Genomic DNA, 16328 nt, shown 5'->3' with positions numbered 1-16328 from the left:
TGGGCATGATGGTAATGGAGTCTCTCTGAAAGGCAGATTTTACCTTTGTGCTTCAATACTGGGTTGACCGTGGTGACTCCTTGCTGCCTACATCTGGGTGATTGGTAGCTATGACCAGTGTGGCTGCTCTGCCAACAACTTTCCAGCACACTAAGAGGATAGAGAAGGATGACCAAGCAAGGCCAAAGGGGATCCCATAACCTACCCTCTATCCATCATGCCCTTTCATCCTTAGAAACAGAACCCCAATTCGACTCCAAGTGGCAATGAGCCCAATTGGAAGATTAGCTTTCCCTGTTTCCTTTGCATACAGCCACATGACTAAATTCTAAGGAGGGAAGTGTTGGTAGAATTGTTGAGTCTTCTGGGATTAAAGGACGCTGACTCAACAGGGAGATACTCCTTTTATCTCCTTCCTGATGCCTTAGATGCAAACGTGTGATGGCTGGTGCTACAACAGCTGGTATGGACATTAAGGCTATTTAGTCTGTAGGTGGGCAATACTTCTCAAACTTTAATGTGCATGTGAGTCATCTGGGAATTTTGTTTAAAATTCAGACTCTAATTCAGTAGGTCTTGTGCATATACTCCTTAGCACTTTTCGTTGAGAGAACTTGAGTTCAATTACCCTCTTAATATATACGAGCATATCTGACACCCAGATACTGGCTTATAAATACTATTTTCCACTAAGAGAAAACTTTTTGGAGATAAGGCTGATTGTAAGGGCTGGGGAAAGAAAAATATAAGAAAAGCCTAGAACATCTTGGACCCAAAACCAAGAAAGGGCTAAAAAAAAATAACGGAAACATGTCAAAAGAACATAGAAGCCAGCCTGAAGGGATTGCCGCTACTCACATGGACAATGTGAGCACTGCCAACTCATAATGGTGGCAACAGATTATAACCCTTTGAATAAAGTAGAAAACTGTGAATTCATACAGATCTAAAATAATCAATAAATGAAATGTTTGGGGAGGAACCTGGATATTTACATACAGGCGTACCTTGGAGATATCATGGCCCTGGAATAAAGTAAATAGTGTAATAAAGTAAGTCGAAGGAATTTTTTCCCAGTGCATATAAGATGCATGTTTATACTGTAGTCTATGAAGTATGTAATAGCTTGTGTCTAAAAGATAATATGCATACTTTAAAAATACTTTATTGCTAAAAAATGCTAATCATCATCTGAGCTTTCAATGAGTTGTAATCTTTTTGCTGGTGAAGGGTCTTGCCTTGATGTTGATGACTGCTGACTGACTGGGGTGGTGGTTGCAGAAGATTGGGGTTATGGCAGTTTCTTAAAATAAGACAGCAGTGCAATTTGTCACATTGTTTAACTCTTCCTTTCACAAACAATTTCTCTATAACATGTAATGCTGTTTGATAGCATTTTACCCATAGAAGAACTTCTTTCAAAATTGGAGTCAGTCTTGTTGAACTGTGCTGCTGCATTACCAACTAAGTTTATATAATATTCTAAGTCCTTTGTTCTCATTTCAGTAATCTTCACAGCATCATCATGAGGAGTAGATTCCATCTTCAGAAACCACTTTCTTTGTTCATCTATGAAGAGCAGCTCGTCATCTGTTCAGGTTCATCATGACATTGCCGCAATCCAGTACCATTTTCTGGCTCCAGTTCTTATTCTAGTTCTCTTGCTGTTTCTGCTACATCTGCAGTTACTTCCTTCAGTAACATCTTCAACTCCTCAAAGTCCTCTCTGAGAAGGTTGGAATCAACTTCTTCTAACCTCCTGCTGATGTTGATATTTTGACCTTTTCCCAAGAATCATGAAGGTTCTTAATGGCATCTAAAATGGTGAGTCCTTTCTGAAAGGTTTTCAGTTTACCCAGATCCATCAGAGGAATCACTTACATATGGCACCTATAGCCTTATGAATGTGTTTCTTAAATAATTAAAGTTGAAATTACTCTTCGATCCATGGGATGCAGGATGTATGTTGTATTAACTGAAAATACCATTAATCTTGTTGAGCATCACCATCAGAACTCTTGGGTGACAGTGTATTGTCATTGAGCAGTAATATTTTGAAAGAAAATTTTTTTCTGAGCAGGAAGTCTCAACAGTGGGCTTGAAATATTCAGTAAGCTATGTTGTCAGCAGGTGTGCTGTCATCCATGCTTTGTTGTTGCATTTATAGAGCACAGGCAGAGTAGATTTAGCATAATTCTTAAGGACCCTAGGATTTTCAGTAATGGTAAACGACATTGGCTTCAACTTAAAGTCACCAGCAGCATTAGCCCCTAACATGAGTGTCAGCCTGTCCTTTGAAGCTTTGAAGCCAGACATTAACTTCTCCTCTCCAGCTTTGAAAGTTCTAGATGGCATCATATTCCAATAGAAAGCTGGGTTTTTTTCTACATTGAAAATCTTTTGTTTAGTGTAGCCACGATTATTATTTATCTTCATCTTCTAGATAATTTGCTGTAATTTCTACATCAGCACTTGCTGCTTCACCTTGCACTTTTATTCTGTGGAGATGGCTTCTTTCCTTAAAATTCATGAATCAACCTCTGCTAGCTTCAAACTTTTCTTCAGCTACGTCACCTCTGTCAGCTTTCATAGAATTGAGGAGAGTTAGGGCCTTGCTTGGATTAGGCTTAAACTAATTTCACTTGGCATAATGCACTCAAGGTCCATCCATGTTGGCAAAAGTGACAGGATATCATTTTTTATGACTGAATATTATAGTGTATACGTGTGTGTGTGTGTGAGAGAGAGAGAGATCACATTCCTTTATCCCTTCATCCACTGATAAACATCTAGGTTGTTTCCATATCTTGGCTATTGTAAATAATGCCGCAAAAACATGGAGGTGCAAATATCTCTGAGATATTTCATTACCTTATCCCCAGAAATAGTTGTGCTGGATTACATGGTAGGTCTATTTTTAGTTTGTTTTTTGTTTTGTTTTGTTTTTGAATTTTTATTTCTTCATGAGAGACAGAGAGAGGCAGAGGCACAGGCAAGAGGGAGAGAAGCAGGCTCCATGCAGGGAGCCCGACGTGGGACTCAAACCCAGGTCTCCAGGATCACGCCCTGGGCGGAAGACGGTGCTAAACCGCTGAACCACCCGGGCTGCCCTATTTTTAGTTTTTTGAGGAAACTCCAAGCTGTTTTCCATAGTGGTTGCACCAATTTATACCCCAACCAACAGTGTACAAAGGTTCCATTTTCTCTGCATTCTCACCACCGTTTGCTTGTTTTTCTTTTAATAATAGCCATTCAAACAGTTGTTAGGTGAAAATCTCACTGGTTTTGATTTGCATTTCCCTGATAGTTATTGGTGTTGAGCATCTTTTCGTGTACCTGTTGGCCATCAGTATGCCTTCTTCAGGAAAATGGCTATTCAGATTCTCTGCCCATTTTTGAATTTGATTAGTTGGGGGTGGGGGAGGCACTTGTTTTTTGCTTTGCCATTGAGTTCTTTATATATTTTAGATATTAACCCCTTGTCAGATATGTGGTTTGCAAATATTTTCTCCCATTTCATAGGTTGCCTTTTCATTCCATTGATGGTTTCCTTTGCTGAAAGCTTTTTAATTTGATGTAGTCCCAGTTGTTCATTTTCACTTTTGTTGCCTTTGGTGGTGGTGTCAAATCCAAAAAATAATTGCCAAGACTGATGTCCAGAAGCTTACTGCCTATGTTTTCTTCTAAGAGTTTTATGGTTTCAGGTCTTGCATTAAAATCTTTAATCTATTTTGAATTTATTTTAGTTTATGATGTAAGCCAGGGGTGCACTTTCATTCTTTTGCATCTGGCTGTCCAGTTACCACACCACTCCTTAAAGAGACTATCCTTTTTCCACTATATATTCTTAATTCCTTTGTCATTAATTGATTGACCATGTTTGCCTGGGTTTATTTCTGTTCTGATTCATTTATCTAGGAGTCATTTTTATGACAAAACCATACTATTTTTATTCTAGAGCTTTGTAATATACAGCTGACTTTTAAACCACATAGGATTGAACTGCATGGGTCCACTTAAATGTAGATTTTTAAAAATAAATACAGAAGACTATTATAAAAATATTTTCTTTATGATTTTCTTAAGATTTTCTTTTCCCTAGCTTTATTGTAAGAATAGAGTTTATAATATACATAACATAAAAATATGTGTTAATCAAATGTTTATGTTAATAGATTTCCAGTCAATAGTTAGCTATTAGTAATTATGTTTTGGGGGAGTCACAGTTATATACAGATTTTTACAGCAAGGGTGGCTCCAAGTCCCTGTCCTCCATGCTGTTCAGGATCAACTGAGGTTTGAAATCAGAGTGTGATGCCTCTGGCTTTGTTCTTTCTCAAGACTGCCTTGGTCATTTGGGGTTACTTATGGTTCCATACAAATTTTAGGAATATTTATTCTATTGCTGTGAAAACTGCCACTGGAATTGTGATATAGGGATTGGTTTAAATTTATAGATGGCTTGGAGTAGTATAAATATTTTAATGACCTAGATTCTCCCAATACATGAGTACAGAATATCTTTCCATTTATTTGTTTCTTCATTTTCTTTCATCAGTATCTTATAGTTTTTATTGTACATATCTTTAACCTCCTTGGTAAAATTTACTCCTAGGTATTTTCTTCTCTTTTTATTATGTTTTTTTTTTAATTCCAGTATAGTTTACATACAATATTATATTGGTACAATATACAATACAATGTATATATTGTAATGTATACAATATTACAATATTACAATGTATACATTGTATATATTACAATGTAATATTGTATATACAATGTATATTGGTACAATATACAATATACAATACAATATTCACCATATTGGTTTCAGGTGTATATTAGTGTTTCAACAATTCTATACATTACTCTGTGCTCATCATGATAAATATACTCTTTACTTCCCATCACCAATTTCACTCATCCTCCCACCCACCTCCCCTCTGGTAGCCATCAGTTTGTTCTCTATAGTTATGAATCTGTTTCTTGGTTTGTCTCTTTTTTTTTTTTCCTTGCTAGTTTGCTTTCTTTCTTAAGTTCCTCATATGAGTGAAATCATATAGTATTTGCCTTTCTCTGACTGACTTACTTTGCTTAGCATTATACTTTCTAGCTCCAGACATATTGTTGCAAATGGCAGGATTTCATTCTTTTTTGTGGCTGAATAATATTCCATATCATATATACTACATCTTCTTTATCCATTCATCTATCAGTGAATGTTGGGGCTGCTTCCATAGTTTGGCTATTATTGATAATGCTGTATTGAACACAGAGGTACATGCATCCCCTCGAATTAGTGTTTTGTATTTTGGGGTAAATACCCAATAGTGCAATTATTAGATTTTAGAGTAGTTCCATTTTAACTTTTTGAGTAACCTCCATACTGTTTCCTAGAGTGGCTGCACCAGTTTGTATTCCCACCACCAGTGAAAGTGGGTTACCAATTCCCCACATCCTCTCAAAACTTCTTGTTTGTTGTTGATTTTAGCCATTCTGACAGGTGTGAGGTGTTATCCCATTGTCTTTTTGATTTGCATTTCCCTGATGATCAGTATGATGTTGAACATCTTTTCATGTGTCTGTTGGCCATCTGACTGTCTTTGAAGAAATGTCTGTTTCTGTCTTCTGCCCATTTCTAAGTTGGATTATTTGTTTTTTAGGTATTATATCAATTCTTTATATATTTTGGATAGTGACCCTTTATTGGATATGTCATTTGCAAATATATTCTCCCATTCTGTAGGTTACCTTTTAGTTTTGTTGACTGTTTGCTTTGACAAGCAGAAACTTTTTATTTTGATGTAGTCCCAATAATTTATTTTTTGCCCCTTGCTTCAAGAAACCTATCTAGAAAAATTTGCTACAGCTGATGTCAGAGAAATTACTGCCTGTGCTTTCTTCTAGGATTTTTATGGCTTCAGGTCTCACATTTAGATCTTTCATCCATTTTGAGTTTACCTGTGTATATGATGTAAGAAAGGGATCTGGTTTCATTCTTTTGCATGTAGCCATCTAGTTCTCACAATACTATTTGTTGGGAAAGCTATCTTTTTCCCATTGCATGGTCTTTCCTCCTTTGTCAAGGATTAGTTGTCCATATAAACATGGCTTTATTTCTGGGATTTCCATTCTATTTCATTGATATATATGCTTATTTTTGTGCCAAAACCATACTGTTTTCATTACTACAGCTTTGTAGTATAACTTGAAGTCTAGAATTGTGATACTTCTAGGGTTGTTTTTTTTCCTTTTTTAATATTGCTTTGGCTATCTGGTGTCTTCTGTGTTCCATACAGATTTTACGACTGTTTGTTCTAGTTCTATGAAAAATGTCACTGGTATTTTGATAGGGATTGTGTTAAATCTATAGATTGTTTCAGATAGTATGAGTATTTTAACAGTATTTGTTCTTCCAATCCATAAGCATAGACTATCCTTCCACTTGTTTATGTCATCTTCAATATCTTTCATCAGTGCTTTGTACTTTTCAGAGTACAGGTCTTTCATCCTTGGTTAAGTTTATTCCTAGGTATTTTATTATTTTTGGTAAATTGTAAATAGAATTGCTTTCTTAATTTCTCTTTCTGTTGCTTCATTTTAGTATATAAAACTGCAACATATTTCTGTACGTTGATTTTTGTATCCTGTAACCCTACCAAATTCATTTATCAGTTCTAGTAGATTTCTGGTGGAGTCTTTAGGATTTACTATACATAGTATCATGTTATCTGTAAATAGCGAAAGTTTTACTTCTTTACCAAAGTGGATACCTTTTATTCCTTCCTCTTGCCTGATTGCTGAGGCTAGGACTTCTGGTACTATATTAAATAATAGCAGTAAGAGTGGACACCCTGACTTAGCAGATAAGGTTCCTGACCTTAGCAGATAATGCTCTCAGTTTTTCACCTTTGAGTATGGTATGAGCTTTTCATATAAGGCCCTTATTATGTTGAGGTATGTTTACTCTAATCCTAGTTTGTTGAGGGTTTTTATCATGAATGGATGTTATACTTTGCCAAATACTTCTTCTGCATCTATTACACTGATCATATGGTTCCTAGACTTTCTCTAATTGTTGTGATCTATCACATTGGTTTAATATTCACAAGTCAATCATTCTTGCATCCCAGGGGTAAATCCCACTTGATCATGGTTAGTGATCTTTTTAACGTATCTTTGAATTTGGTTTGCTAATATTTTATTGAGGATTTTTGCATCTATGTTTCCCAAAGGTATTGGCCTGTAGTTTTGTTTTTTGTTTTTGTTTTTGTTTTGTAGTGACTTTATCTAATTTTGGCATCCGGGTAATGCTACCTTCACAGAATGAATCAGGAAGTTTTCCTTCCTCTTTTTTTTATAGGTTGGGAGGAATGGGTATTAACTCTCCTTTAAATGGTAGAATTCACTTGTGAAGCCATATGGCTCTGAATTTTTGTTTCCTGAAAGTTTTTTTTATTTTGTTTTTTACTGATTACCAGCAATGAAGTCGAATCAGTCTGTTCAAATTTTCTATTTCTTCCTAGTTCAGTTTGGGAGATTCTATGTTTCCAGGAATTTATATATTTTTTAGGTTACAATTTGTTGGCATATAATTTTTCTTAATTCTTTTTCATATACTCTTACAATCTTTTGTACCTCTGATATTAGTTGTTATTTCTCCCCTTTTGTTTCTGATTTTATTTTTATTATTTTTTTTTATTTTAGTCTCTCTTTCTGTTCTTTAGTGAGTCTGGATAAAAGTATATTGACTTGTTGATCTTTTCAGAGAACAAGCTCTTGGTTTCATTGATCTATTATTTTTTTAGTTTCTATTTTGTTTATTTCTGCCCTAATCTTTGACTTCCTTCCTTCTACTGGTTTTGGGTTTTATTGTTCTTTTGCTAGTTCCTTAGATTTAAGGTTAGGTTGTTTATTTGAAATTTTTCTTCTTGAGTTAGGCCTCTATTGCTATAAATGTCCCACACAAAATAGCTTTGCTATATCCCAAAGATTTTGGACAGTTGTGGTTTCATTTTCATTTGTCTACCTGTATCTTTTTATTTCATCTTGATTTCTTAGTTGACCCATTCACTGTTTAGTAGCATGTCCTTTAACCTTCATGTGTTTGTGTGCTTTTCAGGTTTTTTCTTTTGGTTGATTTCTAGTTTCATGGCATTCTGGTCAGGAAAAGTGCATGGTATAACCTCAATCTTTTTTTTAATTTTTTGAGATTTGTTTTGTGGTCTATAATATGATCTATGGTAGAGAATTTCCATGTGCACTTGAAAACAATGTGTATTCTGCTATCTTAGGATGGAATGTTCTGAATATATCTGTTGGATTCATCTGTTCCAATGTGTCATTCAAAGCCTCTGTTTCCTTATTGATTTTCTGTTTGGATGATCTATCCACTGATATAAGTGGGATGTTAAAGCCTCCTACTATTATTGTATTACATTAGGTTATTTCCTTTATGTTTGTTATGCTCTATGTATTTGTGTACTACCATGTTGGGTACATAACTATTTATAATTGTTATATCTTCTTTATAGTGTCCTTCCTTGTCCCTTGTTGTAACCTTTGGGGTTTTTAAATTCTTTTTTTATTACAGATTTTATTTATTTATTTGAGAGAGAGCAAGAGCATGCACGCACAACCAGGGGGAGCAGCAGGCAGGAGGAAAAGGAGAAGTAGTCACCCCATTGAACAAGAATACTGATGCAGGGCTTGATCCCAGGACCCTGGAGTCATGACTTGAGCTGAAGGTAGATGTTTAACTGACTGAGCCACCTAGGCACCTTTCTCCATCTTCTCTTTCTGGGATCCCTATTATGCAAATATTGTTATGCTTGATGGTGTCACTGAGTTTTCTAAGTCTATTCTCATTATATATTATTTTCTTTCACCAGCTCAGCTTGATTGCTTTCCATTTATCTATCATCCAGGTCACTGATACATTCCTCTGCTTTCTGTAGCCATCTATTTATTCCATCTATTGTATTTTAAATTTCATTTATTGAGTTTTTCATCTCTGATATGTTATTTTTTATCTCTTAAGGGTCTCACTGAGGTCCTCCCCTCTTTTCTCAAGTTCAGTGAGTATCTTTATGGTCACTACTTTAAATTCTCTATCAGGCATATTACTTATCTCTATTTCATTTAGATCTTTCACAGTATGACTAGGTTCTTCAGTCTGCTGTCTCTTGTTGTGCCCTTGGATGATAGTCTGTTAAGAACACGTTCTCCATTATTCACAGTCTTGTAGGACCCAGGAACATAAGCCTTGCCAGCCAACAAAGCCAGGCAATCTGAAGGTGTCCCCTGATAGCAGCCACAAAAATCAGAGCATTAAGAAAGGTATAACTTTTTTTTTTTTCTGGAGACACCAGCAAACTGAAGCAAGGCAGAGGGAGAATGCAAAGATAGCATTCATCAGCCCCCATCCCTGAAGAGTACCCCAGCAAGATCCCAGATATGTGTTAAATTAGATCCTACTTCTTAGGCCAATGCTTTAAGGTAAGCAGATAAGCCTCATTTACAGGATATCTGGATACTTCTCACCTGCTGCATCCCTGGGACAGATAAGTCCTGTGTGAGCACTTTAGGAATCCTTTCTCACTTTGCTACGGACACAAACCCTGTTGGTTTTCACAGCTAGATGTTTTGGGGGGCTTATCTCTCAGGTACAGGTCTTGAAAGGTGGGATGCTAGATATGAGGTTCAAATTTCACTCCTCAGAGAGAAACTCTGAATTTAAGTTCCCTCCTGATTCAGGGTCTTTGCAGCAGGGGTGGGGTTTGTGGTAATATTGTGTTTCAGCATCCTAACCTGGTTTGATGTAGGTTACTTTCTTCATTTACTGATGTGTAGGACTCACTCAGACAGTTTTGTGGGTTTTTTTCCAGAGGAAAATGATCCATATGTAGCTGTAGATTTGGTATGTCATGGGAGGAGAAGAGTTTAGGATCTTCCTATGTCACCATCTTGAACTGGAACCCCATGAGTTTCTCTTTTGTAGATTCCACATATAAGTTATTATCATCTAGTATTTGTCTTTCCCTGTCTGACTTTTCTCACTTAATGTCCTCAAGGTTCATATATGTTGTCACATATGGCAAAATGTCCTTGCTCAAAGCTAAATAATATTCCAGTTTGTGTGTGTGTACATAAACATATACACACACACACAGAGCACCTTTATCCATTTATCTGTTGATGGGTATTTAGGTTGTTTCCATATCTTGGCTATTGTGAATAATACTGCAATAAACATGAACTGCATATATGTTTTTGATACCAAATTTTCACTTCCTTTGGGTATATACCCAGAAGTGGAAATGCTGAACCAGGTAGATCTATTTTTAATTTTTTGAGGAAACTCCATTTTGTTTTCCATAGTAGCTGAAGTAATTTCATTCCCACCACCAGTGCACAATCGTTCCCTTTTCTCCATCTCCTCACCAACATTTATTATATCCTGTCTTCTTGAAAACAGTATAAAGTGTGAGGTGATGATCTCATTGTGGTTTGTATTTGCATTTCCCTGATAATTAGTAATGTTGAGTAACTTTTCGTGGACCTGTTGGCCATCTAGATATCTTCTTTGGGAAAATATGTTTAGTTCCTCTGCTCATTTTTAATTGGATTGCTTGTTTTGTTGTTATGAATTCCTTATGTAGTTTGGATATTAACCCCTTATCTAACATGTGGTTTGCAAATACTTTCTCCCATTTTGTAGGTTGGCTTTTCATTTTGATTGTGTCTTTTGCTGTGCAGAAGATTTTAAGATTCATGTAGTCCTGTTTGTTGATTTTTGCTATTGATCCTATCAAAAAATCATTGCCAAAAACAGTGTTGAAGAGTTCTTCCTTGTTTTCTTCTAAGAAGTTTGTTATTAAGACTAATGTTTGGGATGCCTGGGTGGCTCAGCAGTTGAGCCTCTGCCTTTGGCTCAGGGCATGATCCTTAAATCTGGGATCGAGTTCCCACATCAGGCTCTTTGCAGGGAGCCTGCTTCTCCCTCTGCCTGTGTCTCTAACTCTGTGTGTGTGTGTCTCTCATGAATAAATAAAATCTTTAAAAAAATAGACATGTTTAATTTGAACCATTTCAAGTTAATTTTTGTGAGCGGTGTAAGATAGGTTCAGTTTCATTTTTCTGCATGTATTATCCAGTTTTCCCAGCACCATTTATTGAAGAGACTGTCCTTTCTCTATTGAGTGTTCAATAACCCACTTGGCTCCCTTATCAAATATCATTTGACTGTATATGCAGGGGTTAATTCTAGGCTCACTATTTTGTTCCATGGTCTAATTTTATACTGATACTATTTGATTATGATAGGTTTGTGGTATAGTTCAAAATCAGGAAATGGGGATCCCTGGGTGGCGCAGCGGTTTGGCGCCTGCCTTTGGCCCAGGGCGCGATCCTGGAGACCCTGGATCGAATCCCACATCGGGCTCACAGTGCATGGAGCCTGCTTCTCCCTCTGCCTATGTCTCTGCCTCTCTCTCTCTCTCTGTGTGACTATCATAAATAAATAAAAATTTTAAAAAAAGTGTTAAAAAAAAAACAAATTTATTTAAGTAATCTCTGCACCCAACATGGAGTTCAAACCCATGACCCTATATGATCAAGTGTTGCATGTTCTTTGAATGAGCCAGCCAGGTACTACTTACCTTCTTTCTAATCTGGAGGACTTTGTTTTTTTTTGTTTTTTTTTTTAATTTTTATTTATTTATGATAGTCACAGAGAGATAGAGAGAGAGGCAGAGACACAGGCAGAGGGAGAAGCAGGCTCCATGCACCGGGACCCAGACGTGGGATTCGATCCCGGGTCTCCAGGATCGCGCCTTGGGCCAAAGGCAGGCGCCAAACCGCTGCGCCACCCAGGGATCCCTGGAGGACTTTATTTTGCCTAATTGCTCCAGCTAGGACTTCAGAATTATATTGAATAAGTGTGGGGAGAGTGGGCATATTTGTATTATTTCTGATCTTAGAGAAGTTCTCAATTTTTCACTGTTGAATATAATGTTAGCTGTGGGATTTTCATTTATGGCCTTGTTATGTTGAGGTATGTTCCTTCTATACTTAACCTATTGAGAGTTTTTATCATGGGGATATTGTATTTTGTCCAGTGCTTTCTCTGCATCTGTTTTCATAACCACGTAATTTTCATCTTTCATTATATTAATGTAATGCAGTCTTTTATTGATTTCCATATGTTGACCCATCTTTTCATCTCCATGATTAATCCCACTTGTTCATGTTTTATTTAAATTTTAGCATAATTGTTATATTAGTTTTAGTGTGCAACAGTTATTTAACAATTCTACACATTTCTCAGTGCTTATGAAAATAAGTATACTCTTAATCTCCTTTATCTATTTTACCTATGCCCCCACCTATCTCCTCTCTAGTAACAACCAGTTTGTTCTCTATATTTAAGAGTCTGGAGCAGGTTTTTGGTTGTTTTGTTTTGTCTTTTTTCTTTGTTCATTTGTTTCTAAAATTCCACATGTGAGTAAAGTCATATGGTGTTTGTCTTTCTCTGATTTATTCCATTTAACATACCCTCTAGGTTCCTCCATTTGTTGCAAATGGCAAGATTTCATTCTTTTTTATGGGTTATTGATATTCCATTACACACACACACACACACACACACACACACACACACAAACACACCCCAACCTTCTTTATCCATTCATCTATAGTGAACACGTGGGTTGCTTGCTTATCATGGCTATTGTAAATAATGCTGTAATAAACACAGGGGTGCACATATTTTTCAAAATTGTGTTTTTATTTTATTGGTAAATACCCAGTAATGGAGTTACTAGGTCATATGATAATTGTATTTTTAATTTTTTGTGGAACTTCCGTATTCTTTTCCTTCTATTAACTTTGGGCTTAATATGTTCTTTTTCTAGTTTCTTAAGGCTTAAAGTTAGGCTGCTTATTGGAGATCTAATTTCTTTAAATATTCATTGCTTTAAACTTCTCTAAGCACCATTCCATAGAATTTGATATGTTGTGTTTCCGTTTTCATTTGTTTTAAAGTAATGTACTTCTTCTGATTTTTTTTTTTTTAATTAAAGGTTTTATTTGACAGAATGAGAAAGTACAAGTAGGGGGAGCAGCTGAGGCAGAGGAAGAAGCAGGTTCCCCACCACGCAGGAAACCCAATGAGGGGCTCTATCCCAGAATCCTGGGATCATGACCTGAACTGAAGGCAAATGCTTAGCCAACTGAATCACCTAAAATCTTCTCTTTCAATTTTATGTCTTTTGATATTAAAAGCTTTATCTTTTGATCTTTATCTCTCTTGATTTTATCTTTGACCCACTTGTTGTTCAGAAGTGTGTTGTTGGGTTTCCATGTTTGATTTTCTAGCTTTGTTCCTGTTTATCTCTCATTCCATACTATTATGGTCCCAAAAGATAGTTGGTATGATTTGCACCTTCTTAAATTTGCTAAGACTTGTTTTGTGTCCTATCATATGATCCCTCCTGGAGAATGTACCATGCATACTTGAGAAGAATGTATATTCTGCTGCTGTTGGATGGAAAGTTCCACATATCTGTTAAGTCAATTTGGTCTAAAGTATGGTCAAATTCCAACATTTCCCTGTTAATTTCTTTTTGTCTGGATGACCTACCAATGGCTGATAGTCCCCATCTATTGAAGTACCCCATTATTATGGTATTATCTATTTCTCCCTTCAGATCTGCTAATATTTGCTTAATATATTTAGGTGCTCAAATGTTGAGTGCATATATACTTATAATTGTTTTATCTTCTTGATGTATTGACCCCTTTATCATTACATAATGATTTTGTCTCATTACCATTTTTTGGCTTACAGTTTAGCTGTCTGAAATAAATATGGCTATCTGCTTTCTTTTGGTTTCCACTTGCCTAGAATATCTTTTTCCATCCCTTCAGTTTGAACCTGTGTCTCTTTAGGATTGAGATGCCCTCCTTTAGGCAGCATATTTTTGAGGCTTGTTTTATCTATCCAAGCATTGTGCCTCTTGATTTGTTTCTTTTTCCTTTTGGTTCTGTTTCTTTGTGAATTGCTGGTTTTCCATAGTGGAAAGAGGAGGCTCATTTCCTCCTCCTCCTTTTTTTTTTGTTTTTTGTTTTTTTGTTTCATAAATCTACTCTCAACTTTTGCTTTGTGGTTACCACAAGGCTTACATACAACATATCATAGATAAAACAGTTCATTTTATGCTGATAGCAACTTACCTTCATCTGCCTGTAAGGCTCCACACTTTTACTCCTCCCCTTTTATATTTTTGGTGTCACAATGTACTCCTTTTTGTGCTGTGTATTCATTAGCAAATCATATTAGTTTTACTTTATACTTTTTTCCTTTAACTTGTATTCTGTAGTTAGGTGGTTAACACACCATTCTAATGTAGAGTTACAGTTTTTGAATTCTATTTTTCCCCTCTACCAGAATGCTATGTGTTTTCATATGCTTTCATGTCCCTGATTAGCATATTTTCATTTCAGCTTAAAGAATTCAGTTCCAGCGTTTATTAAAAGGCAGTTGTAGGGATCCCTGGGTGGCGCAGCGGTTTGGCGCCTGCCTTTGGCCCAGGGCGCGATCCTGGAGACCCGGGATCGAATCCCACGTCGGGCTCCTGGTGCATGGAGCCTGCTTCTCCCTCTGCCTGTGTCTCTGCCTCTCTCTCTCTTTCTCTCTGTATGACTATCATAAATTAAAAAAATAAAATAAATTAAAAAAAATTTAAAAGGCAGTTGTAGTGGTGGTGAAATCTTTCAACCTTTGGGCGAGAAAGCCTTTATTTCTCCTTTGTATCTGAAGAATAATTTTGCCTGATAAAGTATTCTTGGCTGGCATTTCTTGTCTTTAAACACTTGGAATATGTCCTTCTACTCTGCCCTGGCTTGTAGAGTTTCTGTTAAGAAATATGCTGATAGCCTATGTGGTTGCTTTGTAGGTTACTTTTTTTCCCTGGCTGCCTTTTAATATTCTTTATCATTGATTTTTGAGTTTCACTATCTGTCTTGGGGAAGATCTTTTTGCACTGAAATGATAGGGTGGTGGTGGCTTTGCATACGTGTATGTCCAAGCCCTTTCCTGGGTTTGGAAAATTCTCAGCTGTTTTTTCCTTAAATAATCTCTGCCTTCTTTTCCCTCTCTTCTCCTTCTGGTACACCAGTTTTTCTGACATTTGCCCTCCTGATTGAATCCAATAGCTCTTGTAGCATTTCTTCACTCCTTTTAGATTCTAGTTCTCTCTCCTCTTGAATTATTTCTATGTTCCTGTTCAAGTCATTTACTCTTTCTTCCATCTGGTCTGCCTCATCTGGTCTGATGCTCCCTTAGTGCACTCTTCCATTCATTCATTAAATTCTTGAGCTCTAGAATTTATTGGTTTTTTTAAAAAATAATTTTCATCTCTTTGGTGAAGAACTTGTTCTGTTCATTGATTTGATTACTGAGTTCATGGAGGTTTTTTGTAGCTTGTTGAATTTCCTCATAAAAACTATTGTGAATTCTTTATCAATTAGGTTATACTATTCTGTTCCTTTGTATTTGCTGGTGGAGAAATATCATTTTCTTATTGTGATACTGTATTTCCTTGATAGTGTTTGTAGGTATGCATTTCTGCCTTCACTTTTGAAGTAGCAAGCGCCTTAACTAATTATTATCTCCTCTTTGATTCTTACATTTCAACAGGCTGGCTATTAGAAAACTTTCTTCTTCCAGACTGTGGAAGCTCAATTTTGTGGTTTCTCCCTTGCCCACTGAGCTTGGCGTAGTATCTGGGCATCCTTTGGATCTGCTGGAGTTGGCTCTTGTGATGCACTTGGGAGTACACACAAGGCGCCAACAGCAGAGTTGGGTGAGGTATGGGTTTGGTAGAGTACTGAAGGTGCCTACAGCCTGGGTGGAAGAGGACCCTGGAGAGGGGTATTCCCAGAGGTTTGTGGGGAAACTTCCTGCTGAAGTCCTGACAAACATACCAGATAATGTTAATGCCCTTTGATATCCTTATCTGCCTCCTTCCCTTTCTCCCTCCTCTCAAGTCATAGAGGGCCTTCCTCAGAAACCTGGGTGCCTTCTGGGAGAGAAACAGGATTGTATTGCAGAACTGTGGTAGCTAGGCATTCTCACTCACTATTTTTACTTTCTATCTCCTCAAAGTCCAGTCCACTGCAGTGTCACCCTGCAGTGGTGGGGCTGCCCTGGCTGAGTTCCTTCCTCTCCTCTGCATCTAAACCTGTCTCTACCCATCCCTGTTCCATTCAGATGGCAGGCTGGCCTTCCACAAATTCTGTTTGTATCTCCCAGTGATACACCC

Source organism: Vulpes lagopus, chromosome 9 (assembly GCF_018345385.1).
Source record: "Vulpes lagopus strain Blue_001 chromosome 9, ASM1834538v1, whole genome shotgun sequence".
Classification (NCBI taxonomy): domain Eukaryota; kingdom Metazoa; phylum Chordata; class Mammalia; order Carnivora; family Canidae; genus Vulpes; species Vulpes lagopus.
The sequence above is the reverse complement of the archived record's forward strand: the minus strand, read 5'-3'. Positions refer to the sequence as shown.